The 24561-nt window shown below is 37.2% G+C and overlaps 1 protein-coding gene across 1 annotated transcript in view; it reads right to left on the reverse strand.

Moving 5' to 3' along the window:
- Window positions 1–24561, reverse strand: part of DACH2 (dachshund family transcription factor 2) — an 845266-nt gene that overhangs the window by 585451 nt on the left and 235254 nt on the right. The gene's annotated exons all lie outside the window — the stretch shown is intronic.

Raw genomic sequence — 24561 nt, forward strand, 5'->3', positions numbered from 1 at the left:
TCAGTTTTATGCCTTAATTTTCTAAACATGGAGCCATGTAATCACATAGCTCACTGTATATTTATTTCTGGAGCAATAATGAACTATCTTACATCCTCCCCAAAAGGGTTACACACACACACACACACACACACACACACACACACACAGAGTCATACACACATCCACACAAAATAAACACATGCAAAAGAGATTAATAAAAAAACCCACAAAATTAGCTTAATTAAGAAAGCAAACATTTTTTTCCAGTAGTATAGTATTTCCCACTGTTTCCAAACTCCTTAGTGAAGAACAGTGAAATCTAAAACATATTGCTTCCAGAGAAGATGGCAGAGTAGGAGGACCCTTGGATCACCTCGTCCCATGGTTACACCTAGATAACATCCACATTAGAGTAAATAAGCCAGAAAACGACCCAAAGACTGACAGAACAGACTCTCCATAGATAAATGTAGAAAAGATGCCACATTAAAGAGGGTAGAAAGGGCAGAGATATAGTTGAAAGTCAAACTGACCTGTAGGACTGTCCATGGAAGGGAGAGATACCTTGGGCAAAGAAAATAAAGGGGGAGCAGACCCTACACCAAACATGACAGGCATGGGGAACCCAAAGTGGGAAGATGAATCTCCATAATATTTGGCTTTGAAAACCAAAGGAACCTAACTATGTTTGTTCTTAACAATCAGTAGGGCTTAACACATGGAACTTTAAAATTCAGCAACTTCACTCTGGAAGATCCAGAGGGCAATTGCAACCTGAGTGCCTGCCATTAAATAAACAGCATAACAAACAGCCCCACTGAAATACAGCATAGAAGCAGCGGTTTGAAAAATGCCTGGGGTGTACAGGAAGGAGATTTATTTACTAATGTCAGAGCAGGTGCTGGGGAAGAGCTCTTTGAGGACTTCTAGAAAAAAAGAGCTGGCAGGGGGCATTTCCATCTCCTGCCCCACAGCCTACCTACCCAGACAAGTGTGGGAACTACTGCAGATGAATACTCTCCACAAATCTTGCCCCACCCCTGTGCTCATCTACAGACTATCCCCTCCATCCCAGACTGGGGAAGAGTTTTCCCAGGGTGGCTGAAGGTAACCTCCTGCAGTACAGCAGCATAGACCTTGCTGACACTGTGCGCCCCACCCCACATTCTCCTATAGACATGCCCTCTCCAACAGGCCTTTGTTAGGAGACCATCCAAAGGAATGCCATAAGTCCGGCAGGGTGAAGCAAACATGACAGAGGCCACCACCACTCCAAAGTGATCCTTGCCCTAGGGAAAGAGGAAGATACCCACACATGCAATTCTGACTGCAAACCCAGCAGAGGCATATACATCTGCTCTGATTATAGGACCCGCCCACCAATGACAGCTTCTCAAGGGACAAGATAGGGAGAGTGCCCTGCAGTTTGGTGCTGCCATAGCTCTGGCAAATGCCTGGTCTGATTCAACTCAAGCCTAAGGCAGCTTCAAACTCACTAACAACACAGGGACCAAACCATGACTACAAGAGGCAAAGAGAGCCACTTCAGATGACTGTACTGAAGGTAAAAACAGCTCAGACACAGTAATAGCAGGGTATATGCAACAAACATAGAAGACACCTTTGATGTGCCAGGTTATGGAAAACAGGGGACATTGCATTGCAGGGCATGACAGGACCTCTTCTTCATAACGTCACTTCTTTCAAGAGACAGAGACTTACCTGACTTTCCTAACACATAGAAACAGACACAGAGAGCTAGACAGAATGAGGACACAAAGTAATATGACCCAAATGAAAAACAGGATGAAATCACAGCAAGAGAATTAAATGAATCAAAGATAGGTAATATGACTAATAGAAAACTTAAAGTAATGGTCATAAAGATAATTCACTGGACTTGAACAAAGAGTGTAAATCCTCAGCGAGACCCTCAATAAAAAGATAGAAAATATAGGGGATGTCAGTGTGACTCGGTTAGTTAAGCAACCAGCTCTTGACTTTGGCTCAGGTCATGATCTCACAGTTTGTGAGTTTGAGCCCCACACTGGGCTCTGCACTGACAGTGTGGAGCCTGCTTGGGATTCTCTCTCCCTCTCTCTCTCCCCCTCCCCTACTCATGTGCTCTCTAAATAAATAAATAAATAAATAAACTTTTAAAAGATAGAAAACATAAAAGAGAACCAATCAGAAATGAAGAATTCAATAACTGAAAATAAAAATACACTAAAAGGAATAAAGAATAGATTAGAAGAAGCAGAACAGATCAGTGACTTGGAGGACAGAATAAAGAAAAGCAATCAAATTGAACATGACATAGCAAAAATAATAATAAAAAAATGAAAATAGACTTAGAGACACTCAGTGACACCACAAAGCATAACATTATCATTATAGGGATCCCATAAAGAGAAGAGTGAGAAAAGGGGATGGAAACTGTATTTTAAGAGATAACAGCTGAAAATTTCCAGAATATGGGGAAGGAAACAGAAATCCAGATCTGGGGGGACACAGAGAGAGCCCAAAAAAAATCAACCGAAGGAGGTCCACACAAAGACACACGTTACTAAAATGGCAAAATGTGGTGACAAAGGCTATCAGTTGGCTTTTCATCAGAAACTGCAGGATTAAATGGAGTGGCATGATATATTCAAAGTGCTGAAAGAAAAGAAAAAAAAAAACAACTACAACCAAGAATACTCTATCCAGAAAGGCTATCATTCAGAATAGAGGAAGAGACAAAGTTTCCAAGATAAACAAAAGTTCAAGGAATTCATCACCACTACCAGCCTTACAAGAAATGTTTAAGAGGATTCTTTGAGTGGAAAGAAAACCACAAGCAAGAGTAATAAAAGTAGGAAGCACAAAAGCATTAAAATCAATTATACCTATAAAAATCAGCCAAAGGATTCACAATATAAAAGGATATAAAGTATTACATCATATATCTAAAATGTTCAGGGAAGAGGAATAAAAATTTAGTGCTTTTAGAATGGGTTCAAACTTAAGCAACCATCAACTTAATATAGACTGCCATATGCATGAGATGTTATATACAAGCCTAATGATAACCACAAATGAAAAACTAGTAATATATAGGCAAAAAAATAAAAAGAATCCAAGTATGTCACTAAAAAAAGCCAGCAAACTATGAGAGAAGAGAGCAAGAGAAGAGAGAAAACTACAAAAACAACCATAAAGCAAGTAATAAAATAGCAATAAACATACATGTATCCATAATGACTTTGAAAGTTAATTGGCTATATGTACCATTGAAAAAAATGGAAGAAATAGCCAGACCTATCTATATGCTGCCAACAAGAGATTCATTTCAGACTTAAAGACACATGCAGTTTACAAGTGAAGGGATGGAGAAACATTTATGTCAGTCTGCTTCCTCTAGTCTATTCTTCATTCCCTCTAGTGTACATCTATCATCCAATTAGAAGTGAAAAGAAATCAGGGGTAGTAATACTTATATCAGACAAAATAGACTCTAAAACAAAGATGTTAACAAGAGACAAAGGATGACATTACATAAAGAGAAAATCCCAACAGGGAGATATAACAATTGTAAATATTTATGACCCAAAATGGAAGCACCCAAATACATAAAGCAGCTGATAACAAAGGAAGTAGTTGACAGTAATAGAATAATAGGGTACTTTAATACCCACTTACATCAATGGACAGATCATCCAAACAAAATCAACAAGGAAACAGTGGCTTTGAATGACACATTGGACCAGATGTATCTAACAGATATATTCAGAACATTCCATCTTAAAAAAGCAGAATACATATTCTTTTCAAGTGCACATGGAACATTTTCCAGAATAGGTCACATATTAGGCCACAAAACAAGTGTCAACAAATTTAAAATGATCAAAGTCGTACCATGCATCTTTTCCAATGACAACACCATGAAACTAGAAATCAACCACAAGAAAAAACCTGGAAGGAACACAAATACATGGACGTTAAATACCATGCTACTAGGGGCGTCTGGGTGGCTCAGTCGGTTAAACGTCCGACTTCAGCTCAGGTCATGATCTCGCGGTCTGTGAGTTCAAGCCCCGACTTCAGCTCAGGTCATGATCTCGCGGTCTGTGAGTTCAAGCCCTGCGTCAGGCTCTGTGCTGACAGCTCAGAACCTGGAACCTGTTTCAGATTTTGTGTGTGTCTCTCTCTCTGACCCTCCCCCATTCATGCTCTGTCTCTCTCTGTCTCAAAAATAAATAAACGTTAAAAAAATTTTTTTAAATACCATGCTACTAAACAGTGAGTGGGTCAATCAATAAATCAAAGAAAAATAAAAATTACATGAAAATAAATGCAAATGAAAACACAACAGTCAGAACAATTCTGGACGCAGCAAAGGTGGTTCTAGGAGGGAAGTTCACAGTAATACAAGCCTATTTCAAGAAGCAAGAAAAATCTCAAATAAACAATCTAACCTTACATCTAAAGGATATAGAAAAAGAACAAACAACGCCTAAAAACAGTAGAAAGAAGGAAAAAAAGAAAGAGTCAAGCAGAACTAAAATTAAATAGAAAATAAAAAGGGGGCGCCTGGGTGGCTCAGTTGGTTAAGCATCCGACATCGGCTCAGGTCATGATCTTGCAGTTTGTGGGTTCAAGCCCCGCATCGGGCTCCATGCTGACAGCTCAGAGCCTAGAGTCTGTTTCAGATTCTGTGTGTGTGTCTCTTTCTCTCTTAAAATAAATTTAAAAAACTTTCAATAGAAAATAAAAAAGAAATGAAACAGATCAATGAACTCAGGGACTGAGTCTTTGAAATAAATCAACAAAATTGATAAACCTTTAGCCAGGCTCATCAGAAACAAAAAGGGGAGGGGACTCAAATGAAGAAAATCAAAAATGAAAGGAGATAAATAACAATCAGCACCACAGAAACACAAAGGATTATAAGAGAAGATTATGAAAAATTATATGCCAACAAATTGGACAACCTAAAAGAAACAAATTCCTAGAAATATGACCTCCCAAAACTGAATCAGGAAGAAATAGAAAATTTGAACAAGTATTATTAATGAAACTGCATCAGTAATCAAAACATTTTCAACAAACAAAAGTCCAGAACCAGATGGCTTCACAGGTGAATTCTACCAAACCTATAAGAAAGAATCAATACCTATTCTCTAATTATTCCAAAAAGTAAAAGAGGAAGAAAGCTTCCAAATTCATTCTATGAGGCCAGAATTACTCTGATACCAAAACCAGATAAGGAGAACTACAAGCCAATATCTCCAATGAACACAGATGAAAAAATCCCGAGCAAAATATTAGCAAACCAAGTCAAATAATACATTTGAAAAATCATTCAACTTAATAAAGTGGGATTTATTCCTGGGATGCAAAGGTGGCTCAATATTAACCAATGAATAAGTGTGATGCATCAAATCAATAAGAGAAAGGATAAAAATCACTTGATCATTTCAATCGATGAGGAAAAACCATTTCACAAAGTACAACATCCATTCATGATAAAAATCCTCAACAAAATTGGTTTAGAGGGACCATACCTCAATGTAATAAGGGCCTTATATGAAAAAGCCACAGCTAACAGCATAAACAATGCTGAAAAACTTAGAGCTTTTCCCCTAAGGTCAGGAACAAGATAAGGATGTCCACTCTCAACACGTTTATCCAACATAGTACTGGAAGTCCTAGCCACAGCAATCAGATAACAAAAGGAAAGAAATCTAAATTGGTAAGAAAGGAGTAAAATTTTCACCATTTGCAGATGACATGATACTATATAGACAGAACACAAAAGACTGCAACAAGAAATTACTAGAACTGATAAATGAATTCAGTAAAGTTTCAGGATACAAAATCAGTATACAGAAATCCAATGCATTTCTGCACACTAATAATGAAGAAGCATAAAGACAAAGTAAGAAAATAATTCTACATACAATTGCACCAAAAAGAACAAAATACCAAGAAATAAACTTAACCAAGGAGGTGAAACATCTCTACACTGAAAACCATAATACACTGATGAAAGAAATTATAGCTGACACAAATGAAAAGATATTCTATACGAATGAATTGGGAGAAGAAATATTATTAAAATTCCCATACTACCCAAAGAAATCTATAGATTTAATGCAAGCCCTATCAAAATACAAAAAATATTTTTCACAGAACTAGAACAAACAATCCTAAAATTTGCATGGAAACAAAAAAGACCCTGAATAGCCCAAGCAATCTTGAAAAAGAAAAACAAGACTGGAAATACCACAATCCCAGATTTAAGGATATACTACAAAGCCATAGTAATCAAAATAGTATGGTACTGGCACAAATATAGACACATATATCAATATAACATAATAGAGAGCCCAGAAATAAACCCATGAAAAAACGGTCATTTAATCTTTGACAAAGGAGGCAGGAAGATGCAATGAAAAAGAGGAAATGGTGTTTGGAAAACTGGACAACAACATGCAAAAAAATGAAACTGGATCACTTTCTTACACAACACACAAAAATAAACTAAAAATGGAAAAAAACCTTCAGAAGGAGACCTGAAATCATAAAAATCCTAGCAGAGAGCACAGGTTGTAAATGCTCTAACATCAGCCGTAGAAACATTTTTCTAGATATGTCTCCTGAGGGAAAGGAAACAAAAGCAAAAGTAAACTACTGGGACTACACCAGAATAAAAATCTTCTTCACAGTAAAGGAAACAATCAACAAAACTAAAAGGCAGCCTACAGAATGAGAGAAGATATTTGCAAATGACATATCCTATAAAGGGTTAGTATTCAAAATCTATAAAGAATTTAACAAAATCAACATCCAGAAAACAAATAATCCAAATAAAAATGAGCAGAAGACATGAACAGATATTTCTCCAGATAAGTCATCCACATGGTCAACAGACACATGAAAAGATGCTCAAAATCACTCATCATCACGGAAATGCAAATCAAAACCACAATGAGATATCACCTCACACCTGCCAGAATGGCTAAAATCAACAACACATGAAACAACAGATGTTGGCAAGGATGTGGAGAAATAGGAACACTTGTGCACTGTTGGTGGGAATGCAAATTGGTGCAGCCACTGTGTAAAACAGTATGGAGGTTCCTCAAAAAATTAAAAATAGAATTACCCTATGATCCAGTAATTCCACTGTTCAGCATTTACCCAAAAAAATACAAAAACATGAATTCAAAAGATATAGGCTCCCCTATGTTTACTGCAGAATTATTTACAATAGCCAAATTATAGAAGTAACCCAGTGTCCATCAATAGATGAATGGATAGAGAGGATGAAGTATATATAGACAATGGAATTGTACTCAGTCACAAAAGAGAATAAAATCTTGTCATTTGCAAAACACAGATGGATCTAGAAGGTATAATGCTAAGTGAAATAAGGCAATCAGAAAAAGGCAAATACCATAAGACTTCACTCATATGTGGAATTTAAGAAACAAAACAAACGAACCTAGAAAAAGAGAAACAAAAAAAAAAAAATAGACTCTTAACTAGAGTCTAGAGAACTAGAGAACAAACTAATGGTTACCAGAGGTGAGGTGGGTAGGGGAATAGGTGAAATAGGTGAAGAGTTTAAGAGTACTGATGATCCTTGAGTAATGTATAGAATTGTTGAAACACTGTACGGTATGCCTGAATATAATATAACACTGTGTTAGGTATACTGGAATTAAAACTAAAACTGAAAAAGTACATATAAAATAAAACAATATGCTTTAAAAAAACTATAAGGACTGCAATTTGGCTCTTTTGAGCTTTAGCACACTTTCTTGGTAGTACAGAAATAGGAACCTCCTTATAATGCCCACTACAAATATATATATAGTTGGTTCATCATCCTTCTGTAATCTCTCGCAATAGCATTTTTGTTAGAAGTCTCCTCCAGTCAGTCAGTAAGAGAAAGACAAATACCATATGACTTCACTCATATGAGGAATTTAAGAAAAAAAAGGGGGGGCACCTGGGTGGCTCGGTCAGTTAAGTGTCCAGCTTAAGCTCAGGCATGATCTTGTGGTTCACGGGTTAGATCCCCGCGTTGGACTCTGTGCTAACACCTCAGAGCCAGGAGCCTATTTCGGATTCTGTGTCTCCCTCTCTGTCTGCCCTCCCCCACTCACGCTCTCTCTCTCAAAAATAAATAAACATTAAAAAATTTTTATAAAAGAAAAAAATGAACAAACAAAAAAGAGACAAAGAGAATCTCAACTAAGAGAACAAACAGATGGTTATGACAGGGCCAGTGGGTGGGGGATGGATGAAATAGGTGAAGGGGATTAATAGTGTATTTATCGTGATGAGCACTGAGTTTAAAATTGTTGAATCGCTATATTGTACACCTGAAACTAATATAACACTGTGTTAATTTTATTGGAATTTTAAAAAATTAAATTGAAAAAAGTCTCTTTTCAGGTTTTTTTGTTGTTTGCTTGTTTGTTTTGAAAGGTAACTCTTTTCTGCTTAAAGGTCTGCAGAAAGGTTACTAAATAAACCAGAAATGCAAACATATATCTGGGGATGCTAGGGAAAGGAGGTGGGAGTAAAGGAAAGTGAACCTTTTTTTCACCTATTCTTGTGTTCTGTCGTTTGGCTGTCAAAACTATTTGATTTTGCTTTATAGTTCACTCACCCAACCTGTTTTGAAATGACACTTTCTTAAAGTAAAATATATTCATGCATACTAAGTCAATGATAATGCATACTTCCTTAATTCAATGGGCTATATGTTACTGGATTCGAGGATTTTATTTTTCCTTTTAGTAGTGATATCCTCTCTTTCCAAAGTTTCTACAAAACTTTCTGAAGTCAACAGAACTTTTTTGGCTGTCACCATATGTATATAATTATATTAAGTTCAAAAAAATAATTTACATCTTCTATTACCTGAGATCCATAGATTATTTAAGTTTAGACTTTAAAATTACCAAATACTTGGGTGCCTGAGTGGCACCCAACCCAGGTTGAGCATCCAACTTCAGCTCAGGTCATCTCATGGCTTGTGAGTTCAAGCCTTGCATCATGCTGACAGCTCAGAGCCTGGAATCTGCTTTGGATTCTGTGTCTCCCTCTCTCTCTCTCTCTTCCCCTCCCCAACTCGCTCTGTCTCTCCCTCTCTCAAAAATAAATAAAAACATTAAAATATTTAAAAAATTAAATGAAATAAAATTACCAAATACTGAAACATTCTTGTTACAATTATCCAATAAATATATAAATGTCCATGAATTAACTGTTCTGTTATTAAGGATTTTAACATTTCTTAGAAATTAGGAGTTCACTTAACTTTAAAATTTTTTTTCTTTGTCTGGTCAGGTGTGAGAATGTATTTTACAATACTGCCTAACACTAGCTATGGCTCTAGGACTTCATAGACAAGTTAAATGCATATACATTATTTTTGACATTCAAAAAAAGTGTGACTTCTATACTGCTGAATTTGTTCATTCTGTGTCAATTTATTTTAGATTTCCTTATACTTTTCCAAGTAATCAACATTTTGGAAAATTTGACTAAATAAGCAGATGATGCTACAGATATTATCAAATCAGTATAAAACAGCTGTAATTTGGGTTTCCTGGAGTTGGCCTAGAATGATTATCTCCCTCTGATACCTCCTAGTCTCTTGAAATTACCTTTTGCTGCCTCTCTCCATTTCTAAGTTTGGCTGTGAAATTAAAACTATGAATAAAGGGCCTGAAATTCACTAGAACTTATCTTTGTGGCTGAAATATACTAACAACCACATTCTTATAAAGCTACTGACAAAATGGGTTTATACATGTTCAAGAACACTGGGTCAGATACTATATTCAATACACCACTACCACCAATAAAACTATTACCAAGATCCTATATCATATTGTGATAAAGTAGTAAGGGTCTCTACACAGCTTAGCAGATCCAATCATCATCATTGCTGCACATGATCAGAACGCCAGTTATCCTGACTGTAGGAAGACTCTCCCCCATACACAAGTTATGACTAGAAATTGATTCTGCACCAGTTGAGACTCAAGAATTGAATAAGTGAGGGAAGGTGATATTTCTACTTTGTCAAGATCATTTTTAATCTGTAATAATTATAAATACATTTTCATACTTTGATTCTTCTAACTTGTAGTGTGTGGACAAAAGGCAACAAAGTTAATAGCAATGCTTGCCACCCATACCCTTCTCTGATTAGAGTCAGATTAGTAGAAGAATCAGAGATATGGAATTCTTACATTTGAAACCTAAACTTGGACCACAGAATCATATTTAACAATTGATAAACAGCATACAAAACACATGACAAAAGGTAACAAAATATTACAAAGTGAGGAGTCTGCTTAAGAAGTCACAGAACCATTGGATTTAAGTATTTTAGTCATTTTGAAGATAAATTGAAAATTCACTATCAAATGTCACATAGTAAGTCCTACCTCTGATGTGAAGGTAACCAAATAAAGTGTTACATTTGCTAATTATTCAAATAGAGAAAATTACTTAAAATAGAGCATTTTATAGTCAAACTTTGAGATGATCCACTCCAATGGATTTGAAACTGGACTCTAAGGAACTTAAGGAAAGTGCTGGTGGTTAGTAGAAGGAAAGATAAGAGGGAGCCATTCCTTTTCATCCCTTCAATTAATAGTGAAGCTATTTTTTTCTACATAATATATTGGGAGTCTGAACTGCTCTACTTTACTACCCACCACCACCACCATTTACCAGATGAGAAAATTAGCCGCTCAGATGTACAATTATTTGGCCAAGATTGCATAGAAAATTTATGTCAGAAGTCTCCCAACTCCTAACTCAAGATACTGCCCCTGAATTCATCACCTTCTTCCTCTACTGTATATTAGGGAACCATTTTTTGAAATCTCCCCCAAAGATTGTCATATCTCTTTTATTCTCATGAGAACATAATAAGGTCAACAGATGTGCTACACATTTAGACAGAAGAGACAAGATCTGTGGCTCTCTTGATCTCTAAGCAAGTGATTTTTCTATACCATGCTCCTTTTAAAAAAATGTTTATTTATTTATTTTTTTTTATTTATTTTTTTTTACCTTTTTTTTTTTTATTTTTTAATATATGAAATTTACTGTCAAATTGGTTTCCATACAACACCCAGTGCTCATCCCAAAAGGTGCCCTCCTCAATACCCATCACCCACCCTGCCCTCCCTCCCACCCCCCATCAACCCTCAGTTTGTTCTCAGTTTTTAACAGTCTCTTATGCTCTGGCTCTCTCCCACTCTAACCTCTTTTTTTTTTTTTTTTTTCCTTCCCCTCCCCCATGGGTTTCTGTTATGTTTCTCAGGATCCACATAAGAGTGAAACCATATGGTATCTGTCTTTCTCTGTATGGCTTATTTCACTTAGCATAACACTCTCCAGTTCCTTCCATGTTGCTACAAAAGGCCATATTTCATTTTTTCTCATTGCCACGTAGTATTCCATTGTGTATATAAACCACAATTTCTTTATCCATTCATCAGTTGATGGACATTTAGGCTCTTTCCATAATTTGGCTATTGTTGAGAGTGCCGCTATAAACATTGGGGTACAGGTGCCCCTATGCATCAGTACTCCTGTATCCCTTGGATAAATTCCTAGCAGTGCAATTGCTGGGTCATAGGGTAGGTCTATTTTTAATTTTCTGAGGAACCTCCACACTGCTTTCCAGAGCAGCTGCACCAATTTGCATTCCCACCAACAGTGCAAGAGGGTTCCTGTTTCTCCACATCCTCTCCAGCATCTATAGTCTCCTGATTTCTTCATTTTGGCCACTCTGACTGGCGTGAGGTGGTATCTGAGTGTGGTTTTGATTTGTATTTCCCTGATGAGGAGCGACGTTGAGCATCTTTTCATGTGCCTGTTGGCCATCCGGATGTCTTCTTTAGAGAAGTGTCTATTCATCTTTTCTTCCCATTTCTTCACTGGTTTATTTGTTTTTCGGGTGTGGAGTTTGATGAGCTCTTTATAGATTTTGGATACTAGCCCTTTGTCCGATGTGTCATTTGCAAATATCTTTTCCCATTCCGTTGGTTGCCTTTTAGTTTTGTTGGTTGTTTCCTTTGCTGTGCAGAAGCTTTTTATCTTCATAAGGTCCCAGTAATTCACTTTTGCTTTTAATTCCCTTGCCTTTGGGGATGTGCCGAGTAAGAGATTGCTACGGCTGAGGTCAGAGAGGTCTTTTCCTGCTTTCTCCTCTAAGGTTTTGATGGTTTCCTGTCTCACATTCAGGTCCTTTATCCATTTTGAGTTTATTTTTGTGAATGGTGTGAGAAAGTGGTCTAGTTTCAACCTTCTGCATGTTGCTGTCCCGTTCTCCCAGCACCATTTGTTAAAGAGACTGTCTTTTTTCCATTGGATGTTCTTTCCTGCTTTGTCAAAGATGAGTTGGCCATACGTTTGTGGGTCTAGTTCTGGGGTTTCTATTCTATTCCATTGGTCTATGTGTCTGTTTTTATGCCAATACCATGCTGTCTTGATGATGACAGCTTTGTAGTAGAGGCTAAAGTCTGGGATTGTGATGCCTCCTGCTTTGGTCTTCTTCTTCAAAATTACTTTGGCTATTCGGGGCCTTTTGTGGTTCCATATGAATTTTAGGATTGCTTGTTCTAGTTTCGAGAAGAATGCTGGTGCAATTTTGATTGGGATTGCATTGAATGTGTAGATAGCTTTGGGTAGTATTGACATTTTGACAATATTTATTCTTCCAATCCATGAGCAGGGAATGTCTTTCCATTTCTTTATATCTTCTTCAATTACCTGCATAAGCTTTCTATAGTTTTCAGCATACAGATCTTTTACATCTTTGGTTAGATTTATTCCTAGGTATTTTATGCTTCTTGGTGCAATTGTGAATGGGATCAGTTTCTTCACTTGTCTTTCTGTTGCTTCATTGTTAGTGTATAAGAATGCAACTGATTTCTGCACATTGATTTTGTATCCTGCAACTTTGCTGAATTCATGTATCAGTTCTAGCAGACTTTTGGTGGAGTCTATCGGATTTTCCATGTATAATATCATGTCATCTGCAAAAAGCGAAAGCTTGACTTCATCTTTGCCAATTTTGATGCCTTTGATTTCCTTTTGTTGTCTGATTGCTGATGCTAGAACTTCCAGCACTATATTAAACAACAGCGGTGACAGTGGGCATCCCTGTCGTGTTCCTGATCTCAGGGAAAAAGCTCTCAGTTTTTCCCCGTTGAGGATGATGTTAGCTGTGGGCTTTTCATAAATGGCCTTTATGATCTTTAAGTATGTTCCTTCTATCCCGACTTTCTCAAGGGTTTTTATTAAGAAAGGGTGCTGGATTTTGTCAAAGGCCTTTTCTGCATCGATTGACAGGATCATATGGTTCTTCTCTTTTTTTTTGTTAATGTGATGTATCACGTTGATCGATTTGCGAATGTTGAACCAGCCCTGCATCCCAGGAATGAATCCCACTTGATCATGGTGAATAATTCTTTTTATATGCTGTTGAATTCGATTTGCTAGTATCTTATTAAGAATTTTTGCATCCATATTCATCAGGGATATTGGCCTGTAGTTCTCTTTTTTTACTGGGTCTCTGTCCGGTTTAGGAATCAAAGTAATACTGGCTTCATAGAATGAGTCTGGAAGTTTTCCTTCCCTTTCTATTTCTTGGAACAGCTTGAGAAGGATAGGTATTATCTCTGCTTTAAACGTCTGGTAGAACTCCCCTGGGAAGCCATCTGGTCCTGGACTCTTATTTGTTGGGAGATTTTTGATAACCGATTCAATTTCTTCGCTGGTTATGGGTCTGTTCAAGCTTTCTATTTCCTCCTGATTGAGTTTTGGAAGAGTGTGGGTGTTTAGAAATTTGTCCATTTCTTCCAGGTTGTCCAATTTGCTGGCATATAATTTTTCATAGTATTCCCTGATAATTGTTTGTATCTCTGAGGGATTGGTTGTAATCATTCCATTTTCATTCATGATTTTATCTATTTGGGTCATCTCCCTTTTCTTTTTGAGAAGCCTGGCTAGAGGTTTGTCAATTTTGTTTATTTTTTCAAAAAACCAACTCTTGGTTTCGTTGATCTGCTCTACCGTTTTTTTAGATTCTATATTGTTTATTTCTGCTCTGATCTTTATTATTTCTCTTCTTCTGCTGGGTTTAGGCTGCCTTTGCTGTTCTGCTTCTATTTCCTTTAGGTGTGCTGTTAGATTTTGTATTTGGGATTTTTCTTGTTTCTTGAGATAGGCCTGGATTGCAATGTATTTTCCTCTCAGGACTGCCTTCACTGCATCCCAAAGCATTTGGATTGTTGTATTTTCATTTTCGTTTGTTTCCATATATTTTTTAATTTCTTCTCTAATTGCCTGGTTGACCCACTCATTCTTTAGTAGGGTGTTCTTTAACCTCCATGCTTTTGGAGGTTTTCCAGACTTTTTCCTGTGGTTGATTTCAAGCTTCATAGCATTGTGGTCTGAAAGTATGCATGGTATAATTTCAATTCTTGTAAACTTATGAAGGGCTGTTTTGTGACCCAGTATATGATCTATCTTGGAGAATGTTCCATGTGCACTCGAGAAGAAAGTATATTCTGTTGCTTTGGGATGCAGAGTTCTAAATATATCTGTCAAGTCCATCTGATCCAATGTATCCTTCAGGGCCCTTGTTTCTTTATTGACTGTGTGTCTAGATGATCTATCCATTTCTGTAAGTGGGGTGTTAAAGTCCCCTGCAATGACCACATTCTTATCAATAAGGTTGCTTATGTTTATGAGTAATTGTTTTATATATCTGGGGGCTCGGGTATTTGGCGCATAGACATTTATAATAGTTAGCTCTTCCTGGTGGATAGACCCTGTGATTATTATATAATGCCCTTCTTCATCTCTTGTTACAGCCTTTAATTTAAAGTCTAGTTTGTCTGATATAAGTATGGCTACTCCAGCTTTCTTTTGGCTTCCAGGAGAAATGATAAATAGTTCTCCATCCCCTCACTCTCAATCTAAAGGTGTCCTCAGATCTAAAATGAGTCTCTTGTAGACAGCAAATAGATGGGTCTTGTTTTTTTATCCATTCTGATACCCTATGTCTTTTAGTTGGCGCATTTAATCCATTTACATTCAGTGTTATTATAGAAAGATATGGGTTTAGAGTCATTGTGATGTCTGTATGTTTTATGCTTGTAGTGATGTCTCTGGTACTTTGTCTCACAGGATCCCCCTTAGGATCTCTTGTAGGGCTGGTTTCGTGGTGACAAATTCCTTCAGTTTTTGTTTGTTTGGGAAGACCTTTATCTCTCCTTCTATTCTAAATGACAGACTTGCTGGATAAAGGATTCTCGGCTGCATATTTTTTCTGTTTAGCACACTGTAGATATCGTGCCAAGCCTTTCTGGCCTGCCAAGTTTCAAAGGAGAGATCAGTCACGAGTCTTATAGGTCTCCCTTTATATGTGAGGGCACGTTTATCCCTTGCTGCTTTCAGAATTTTCTCTTTATCCTTGTATTTTGCCAGTTTCACTATGATATGTCGTGCAGAAGATCGATTCAAGTTACGTCTGAAGGGAGTTCTCTGTGCCTCTTGGATTTCAATGTCTTTTTCCTTCCCCAGTTCAGGGAAGTTCTCAGGTATAATTTGTTCAAGTACCCCTTCAGCACCTTTCCCTCTCTCTTCCTCCTCTGGGATACCAATTATGCGTATATTATTTTTTTTTAGTGTATCACTTAGTTCTCTAATTTTCCCCTCATACTCCTGGATTTTTTTATCTCTCTTTTTCTCAGCTTCCTCTTTTACCATAACTTTATCTTCTAGTTCACCTATTCTCTCCTCTGCCTCTTCAAGCCGAGCCATCGTGGATTCCATTTTGTTTTGCAATTCGTTTAAAGCGTTTTTCAGCTCCTCATGACTGTTCCTTAGTCCCTCGATCTTTGTGGCAAGAGATTCTCTGCTGTCCTGTATACTGTTTTCAAGCCCAGCGATTAATTTTATGACTATTATTCTAAATTCACTTTCTGTTATATTATTTAAATCCTTTTTGATCAGTTCATTAGCTGTTGTTATTTCCTGGAGATTCTTCTGAGGGGAATTCTTCCGTTTGGTCATTTTGGAGAGTCCCTGGCGTGGTGAGGACCTGCAGTGCACTTCCCCTGTGCTGTGGTGTATAACTGGAGTTAGTGGGCGGGGCCGCAGTCCGACCCGATGTCTGCCCCCAGCCCACTGCTGGGGCCACAGTCAGACTGGTGTGTGCCTTCTCTTCCCCTCTCCTAGGGGCGGGATTCACTGTGGGGTGGCGTGTCCCGTCTGGGCTACTTGCCCACTGCCAGGCTTGTGTTGCTGGGGATCTGGCGTATTAGCTGGGGTGGGTAGGCAAGGTGCACGGGGGCTGGAGGGGCAGGCTTAGCTCGCTTCTCCTTAGGTGATCCACTTCAGGAGGGGCCCTGTGGCAGCGGGAGGGAGTCAGATCCGCTGCCAGAGGTTTGGCTCCACAGAAGCACAGAGTTGGGTGTTTGCGCGGAGCGAGCAAGTTCCCTGGCAGGAACTGGTTCCCTTTGGGATTTTGGCTGGGGGATGGGCGGGGGAGATGGCGCTGGCGCCTTTGTTCCCCGCCAAGCTGAGCTCTGCCGTCCGGGGGCTCAGCAGCTCTCCCTCCCTTTGTCCTCCAGCCTTCCCGCTTTCCGAGCAGAGCTGTTAACTTATGACCTCCCAGACGCTAAGTCGCGCTTGCTGTCGGAACACAGTCTGTCTGGCCCCTCCGCTTTTGCCAGCCAGACTCGGGGGCTCTGCTTGGCCGGCGAGCCGCCCCTCCGCCCCGGCTCCCTCCCGCCAGTCCGTGGAGCGCGCACCGCCTCGCCGCCCTTCCTACCCTCTTCCGTGGGCCTCTGGTCTGCGCTTGACTCCGGAGACTCCCTTCTGCTAATCCTCTGGCGGTTTTCTGGGTTCTTTAGGCAGGTGTAGGTGGAATCTAAGTGATCGGCAGGACGCGCTGTGAGCCCCGCGTCCTCCTACGCCGCCATCTTCCGGAACTGGTCGAACCAAAAAATGTTTATTTTTGAGAAAAACAGAGACAGAGTGCGAGAGGGGGAGGGGCAGAGAGAAGGAGACACAAAATCCAAAGCAGGCTCCAGGCTCTGAGATGTCAGCACAGAGCCTGACGCGGGGCCCAAACTCATAAACAATGAGATCATGACCTGAGCCTAAGTTGGACGCTTAACCAACTGAGCCACCCAGGCCCCCCTACATCACACTGCTTTGAAAGCAAGGACTGCAAACTGGCCAGCAAAAGCTGCCAAATATATTTTATTCGGTCTGCCCAGAGCTTTGAAAACCTGAGGTTTTTACATAAAATCTGAATTTCTAGTAGGTACTCTGAAAAGAAATATCTAGCAAAAGATCTGGTCCCACATATTTACTGGCTCAGCACAGCTAGATGAAGTAGAGAAGTAGTGGCTACCCATAGACAGAGCATGCACTCTTCTGTCCCCTATAGAATTGTGATCCCACAGTGTCTTAGAGTATTCCCAGCCCTCTAAATTAATTTATTTTAGTTCCCTGGTTTCAGTAGGAATTTGAGTTTTATGGCCACTATTTTAAAGTTTGTAGACATAATTTACTTCAAACTGTAGTCAATTTCCTCAGAGAAAATATGAGATATCTGGAAACTTCCATATATGTGTATACTATTAATTGAGGGTGTACTAAAAGTGATAGATTGTTTATCTACCTAAAAAGTCATATGCACTTTCTTTAATGAGGAAAGACAAGCCTTCAACCCTTGAAGTAGACACCATTTTACTATTTTTTACATATAAAAAAGCACCTAAAGCAAATTAAGTTAGATGAAAATAGATTCAATAAGAAACTGATTACACTCAGAGAAACATTATCAATCAGAGTAGTAACCATATTTAAAGTTCTAACATATCAATAACATGTTTCCTATGCTTCAATATATGCATACAATATGAAATGATTATATATATTAAATATATATAAGTTTTGTCAATTATACCTAAATAAAGCTAGAAAAAAAGTGTTTCTTATGCTTTGAAATTGAAGTCACCTGTTAACCTGGCCTATACTGCCATATTTCAGGGACTACTACATTAAACTTTAGCTGCCCCTTATACATACAAGATATTATAGTCATGCAACTTCTTTTTCTGGCCCAATACAATAAACAAAATGTTGATTGGGAAAAAAATGTAACAAATAAATAGAACACAACTCAAGCAATGCTCCTGCCCCCCCCCACACACACACAACTTCATCTGTAGGGGACAAATGGCCTGTAAATATGTGTTAGTAAAACATTTTTAGGTTCTCTTTGGAGACGTGATTAAATCATATTAACTCTTGCATTTCCATTATTGGAGGTTTTAGGGAGCTTTTCTTACTCTTAGCTAATAACTATATTCATTTTATATACCAACTCTTGTTGCATAACAGCTGTTATGAAGCTATTTAATCTCTTTAGGAATCCCAGAAATTTTTTATAAGCATGTATGTAAAACAAAAAATAAAAGGAACTGAAAATATCTTTCAATATAAAAGTATAAAAATAAAGGCTTGGATATATTATATCCAGAAGACATCCAAACAAATTCTGTATCACTTAATTCTCCAAAAACATGTTCTTCTGATTCAATGCCCAAATAATTAAAACTGACCATTTTCCTCCTTTCAGAAATTTATTTTTCCTAGAACTATTTGGGAATAACAAAACTTTTGGTCATATTAAATACCTCCTTCTTCTGAAAGACTTTGGTGCATAAGCTTGACTCTTTAAAAAGTAGGAGGAATTTAAAATCAGAATCTAGAGAAAAAAGAAAAAGAAAAATTAAATATGGGGTGGGGTAATCGTAAAGATAGTGAGCCTGTGGTATTTTTAAAATTTGTACAAAAGAGAGTTTCAGGATATGTATTGTATTAACAAAGGCTGCCAATATTGTTTAAAGAATGAAAGACTCTATGCTAATTGTCTCTGACAGATGATATATTTTTTAATTTTTTTAATCTTTATTTATTTTTGAGAGACAGAGCATGAGTGGCGGAAGGGTAGACAGAGAGGGAGACACAGAATCCAAGCAGGCTCCAGGCTCTGAACTGTCAGCACAGAGCCTAACCTTGGGGCTCGAACTTACGAATTGTGATATCACAACTTGAGCCAAAGTCTGATGCTTAACCGACTGAGCCACCCAGGCACCCCTGACAGATGATCTTTTATACAGACAGTATTTTGCCAATCTAGCCTATGGAGCCTCAGTAGGTTCAGTGATATTTCTCATATGTCCTACAATAACAAAGAATCTCAGAAATAGAATTATGGTTCAGAATATCAAATGTATTTTTCAAGGAAATAATTATAAAAAATTAGAATAACATATTCTTCTCCAGCACCTGGGTGGGTCAGTCAGTTAAGCAGCTGACTCTTGGTTTTGACTAAGGTCATGATCTCATGGTTTGTGAGTTGAGTCCTGCATTGGGGTCTGCGCTGACAGCACAAAGCCTGCTTGGGAATCTCTTTCCCTCTCTCTCTGCCCCTTCCCCGCTTGCTAGCTCTCTCTCTCTCTCTCTCTCTCTCTCTCTCAAAATAAATAAACTTTTAAAAATCATAATACAATGTGCACAATATGCACATATGCACAATATGAGTATATTTCCCATCAAAAAGACCAATTAAATATCTTTAGTGGTACTATAAGTGCATCTCAGATAGGTTGTTCAACTATATACTTCCACATATTCAAACTCAGTAAATATCAGTCACACAAATGAACTCTGATTATTAGATGGCCTACCAGAAATCATTTATATTGTATAAAACTGTAAATATGCCTCAACATCTTCATACATTTTAAATTTCTTAATGCTGTGGCATCTTTTTTCCATATTTCTGTTGGAAATTTTTCTCCTTATAGTCTTGTTATCCATGTTTGTAGATTTGGCTAAAGACACAGTGTGGCCCTTTGAATCCTTTCCTTTGATCTGTATGGGTGTTCTAGCCAGCTTTTTATAAAGGCTTTTTTGAACATGGTACATTAGTTATATTTCATGCCATCTAATTGATAATCTTGTCTTGCTATTGCATGTTCAGAATGACTGACAGAAAGCACTAAGGAAATGTTGCAGAAACCAAACAAAATATTTATGGTAGATATATATCAAAACCCTTGACACATTAGACACAATTACTGCTTTATCAGCTTCTAGTTTGCTTTAGGTTTGATGGTTTGATATTACACTGAGATGATAGTAAATTGACCTACTTCCTAACCAGTATGCTGCCTATGTAGAGAACTTAGTATCAACCTCCAATTCTGAATTGCTAAAATGGTGTTTCCTTCATAGCATTGATAACAATGTGTAAATAGTTTATCTATTTACTTGTTTTACATCTATCTTCCTATGAAAATGCAATCTCCATAAAAGAATGGGTATGTGTTTCTTGTCTACTGTTTCACTCCAAAATCTAACAGAGACGTTGGGATAGAATGGGCACCCAGTAAATATTTGTCAAATAAACTGATTGTTGGCTGTGTAAAGGGACGCTTTACTCTTATTCAAATTCATTATTGTAGAGTGTTCAAGCTTATTTTCATAATACATATTTTTACGAATCTATTTTCACTATGCAGCACAGTTTTAATTATTAATAATGATGCTTAATTTATATAAGGGTAGCCATGGTGCTTTAGATCTGTATAAATTTTCACTGAATACTTAAAGTTGATCAGAAACATCATGAGCCCAAACTTAGTTGATGACATCAAATATACTGAATTATTGATGGATAAAAAATATAGATTCATTATAGTTATTCAAAGAGAGAAAAATATTCTAAAATTTTGTTTTACTTATACCCTAACTTTTTTCTAGCATTTGGCCTATTTAGTGAAGCTTAAATTGGATGTAAAATGCTGACAGTTCTGCAAGTAGAACTCAGCTAAGCTGTTTCTAAGAAAATGAGTTCATTTGCCAATTGATCACTCTTGGTAATCCTATCTGGTTCAGTCTAGCTACAGATGAAGACAATCAAGCAGGGTCAGAGCAAAGAAATCTTGTCCTAGACATACTCTCAATGTATTCCTAAAAGGCAGGAGTGGGAATGAAGAGGATTACTTACTTGGAAGTCTGTTAAATCCTTTAACATTCATCCCCTGACTTAATCCCCGACAAAGACCACTGTACTGTCTTAAAGTAAAATAAAATAAAACAAAATAAAATGCAATATAAATAAATAAATAAATAAATAAATAAAATAAAGTATATTCGTTACCAAGTAAGACACCAGAAGCAATTACTTAAAATTACAAATGATTACCTTTTGAAAATCTAAATATATCTCATTTATGCATCTAAAATTTCATGTTAAGTACTAATATCTTAATGTTACATAGTTTTACAGTTAATGGAGTATTTATTCTGTTTTAACTAATGGAATGCAACTATTCTGTGTGTAAAGTGGGCTTGAAACATTGTCCCACTTTTGCATATGTAGGAGCTGAAACTGAAGGGTTTTAAATCCAATTCCATGCTCTTCCATCACTTTTTGTTGTTCACAATATTTATCTATCAGAATATGACTGAAATACTGTTTTTCTTGATACTTTTTTCTCCTTGATCATCTTGTCATTTTTGATATGTAAAGAACTTCTTTAAGAGTGAAAGGAAGCTCTTCAAACATACTTATGATTGATATCTAACAGTTTGTTTACTGATCCCATGGAGGCCACATTTATCTCTTCACCCTATGAATAGCAGCTTCTTAGTTCAATATTTACTCTACAAATACCTACTGATTATCAACTATGTACAAAAGGCTCTTTGCTATGAGCTATGTAGAATATAAAGATTTTCAAGCCTGGCTCATAATATCAAGAATATAAAAATCTAAGAAGAGTGATAAATTATAGTTCCAAATTGTTACATTGAAAGTTTGTGAGTGCTAAACCACACCATTTCCTGGCATAGAGTAGGCACTCAAGAATATCTGGTAAACAGGGCACTTGGGTTGCTCAATCAGGTAAGCTGACTCTTCATTTTGGCTCAGGTCATGATCTCATGGTTTGTGAGATCAAGCCCCACATTGGGCTCTGTACTGGCAGCATGGAGCCTACTTGGGATTCTCTCCCTCTCCCTCTCTCTGTCTCTGCCCCTCACTTGCTCATGGGCCCTTTTTCTCTCAAAATAAATATTTAAAAAGAATATCTGATGAACAAATGTTGAATGCATAGGTGATATAAACTAAGTGCTATAAGAATTTAGATGAAGATATCCCTTTTACCTACAATAGTCAGTGAAGTCATTACGGAAGAGATGAAATTTGATTTGAGTAGTGAAGATACGTTTGGAAGAGCAAAGACAGAAAAAGGAGAAAAACACTTTGGGAAATTGCAACAGACAGGATGGGCAGAATGAATTGTTACAAAAGAGTTTGGAGGTGAGAACAGGTTGGAGGTTACTTCAATGTTCTCTCCATGAGATGACCAAGTTGGTAGAGATGAGAATCAAAAGGAAGGAACATGTGCAACAAAAAGTCTAAAGCTAGCATTGATATGATTGGAAGCTTAAATTAACATGGTAACTGTGTATAGAATAGAGCAAAGAAGAATTCTGAGCTTATGACATTGTTTCTATGAAAAGTTACTTTCCAAGTTCCATGAAACCAGGTTATAAATGAATTTTCAAATAGCAACCTATTCTGGAAGCAATAGTGTTAACAGAAAGAACACTGAACAAGGCATAAGGAGACTTGGGTATTAGTCTCAACTATGCAACAAACTAGCTGTGTGACTATGAACAAATGACTTCTCTTTAGGTCCCAGTATCCTCATTTGTAAAGCCAGGATTGGACAAATTGACCTCTGTGATCCATAATAACTCAAATACCCTATGTTCTCTGATTCCTAAATTGCTGTCTATCTTCCTAAAATACAGGTAGATTAAAATTAAATTTCTCTGAGAAGTTAGTGGCAATTGCAACTCAGTTGCCACTCCTAAGACATACTCTTTTTCCTTTCCTTTGATAAACAGTTATTAGGATGTCTGTTTAGTGGTATTCAGCTAAGGGCATCTCCTATCTTTCAAACATTGAAAATTTTTCAGACATTTTACTTATAGGAGAAATCAGTAGAGTATTATTCTGCTTACATGCTATAGAAAGATGGACTTGAAAAGCTGAGGAGTACAGATGTTTGTTTTGTCAAGTTTCACTTCCATTAAAATTTATACATCTCCTTACAATAATCTGTAAAAACAGAGTTGACATTATCAATCTATATATATACTGAAGTGAGTTTATTTTCAATTAAATATTCTTCAACCTTTGCTCTTTAAAGGTTACATAAACTCAGGATTCTATCCTGTCTTCACAGCTCATACCTTGTAGCATAACGTCAATCTAATTCCCCTTTTCAAATGTTACATCTTTTTTTAAATATGGTAAACAGAACTAAACATAATATTCTAAGTGAGGTTATAGAAATGCTATAATCTCATCATATATCCTTTAAATTTTTAGATCTTTCTTATAACCATGTATGCAGGTAAAAAGCTGTCATTCATCAAGAAAGCCACTGTTATTTTCATTTTTTCTCTAAGCAGTTATTTTTATCTTGGACTTCTTGGTTGGAAATTCCTATAAGTAGAATTAATTACCTAGCATGGCTAACAATTATGCAGATTAAAACACACAACCCCTGATGACTGATGTCTACCATCCTACTTCATCTTACTCAGATGAAATTGAAAGGACATAACAATATGTACACTTTCATCTGTTTATTGATATGTTCCCATTGCCTAACCCCATGAGCGTCTATTGATTTTATCACTTAAAATTCAAACAACTAAAAGCAAGAAGCATGCAGACAAAAACACCTAATTATCAAGTGGTTATAATGAACATTTAAAAGGGCTGTTAAACTTTCTGTCCCTTACCTCTGCTGTGAATAAGTTACTATATTCTTTTCTAATAGTAAAATCAGGTCAAATAATATGCTAATCTTCACATTATCCCTGGTGGGCTCATTTTTACATTTTTATTTTTTTTTTAATTTTTAAGGTTTATTTATTTTTGACAGACAGAGACAGAGTGCGAGCGAGGGAGGGGCAGAAGAGAGGGAGACACAGAATCTGAAGTGGGGTCCAGGCTCTGAGCTGTCAGTACAGAGCCCAACGTGGGGCTCAAACCCATGAATGGTGAGATCAAGACCTGATCCGGTCAGACACTTAACCCACTAAGCAACCCAGGCGCTCTCATTTTTGTCATTTTTTAAAGTACATTAACTGAATTATGTCTCCTTTCTCTCTGCTCACATAGCACTTTATGCATGCTTTTGTTATAGTACTCAGTAATGTACTTGTCTCCCTCACTAGGCTGTGTGAGCAACAAAACCTAACTACTAAACACCCCATTGATTAGCTCCAACATTATAAACATTATTAAAGTCTTTAGAAGATACATGTTTAATAAAAAGTGAGACAATGGTGTTTATTTCAAATGTGTGTGTCAAGATAAAGCTCATTTTGTTCAGATCTTGTGTCAAATCTTTGATACAATGAAATATTACT

The sequence above is a fragment of the Panthera onca genome, chromosome X, assembly GCF_046562875.1.
Source record: "Panthera onca isolate mPanOnc1 chromosome X, mPanOnc1 haplotype 2, whole genome shotgun sequence".
NCBI classification, from domain to species: Eukaryota; Metazoa; Chordata; class Mammalia; order Carnivora; family Felidae; genus Panthera; species Panthera onca.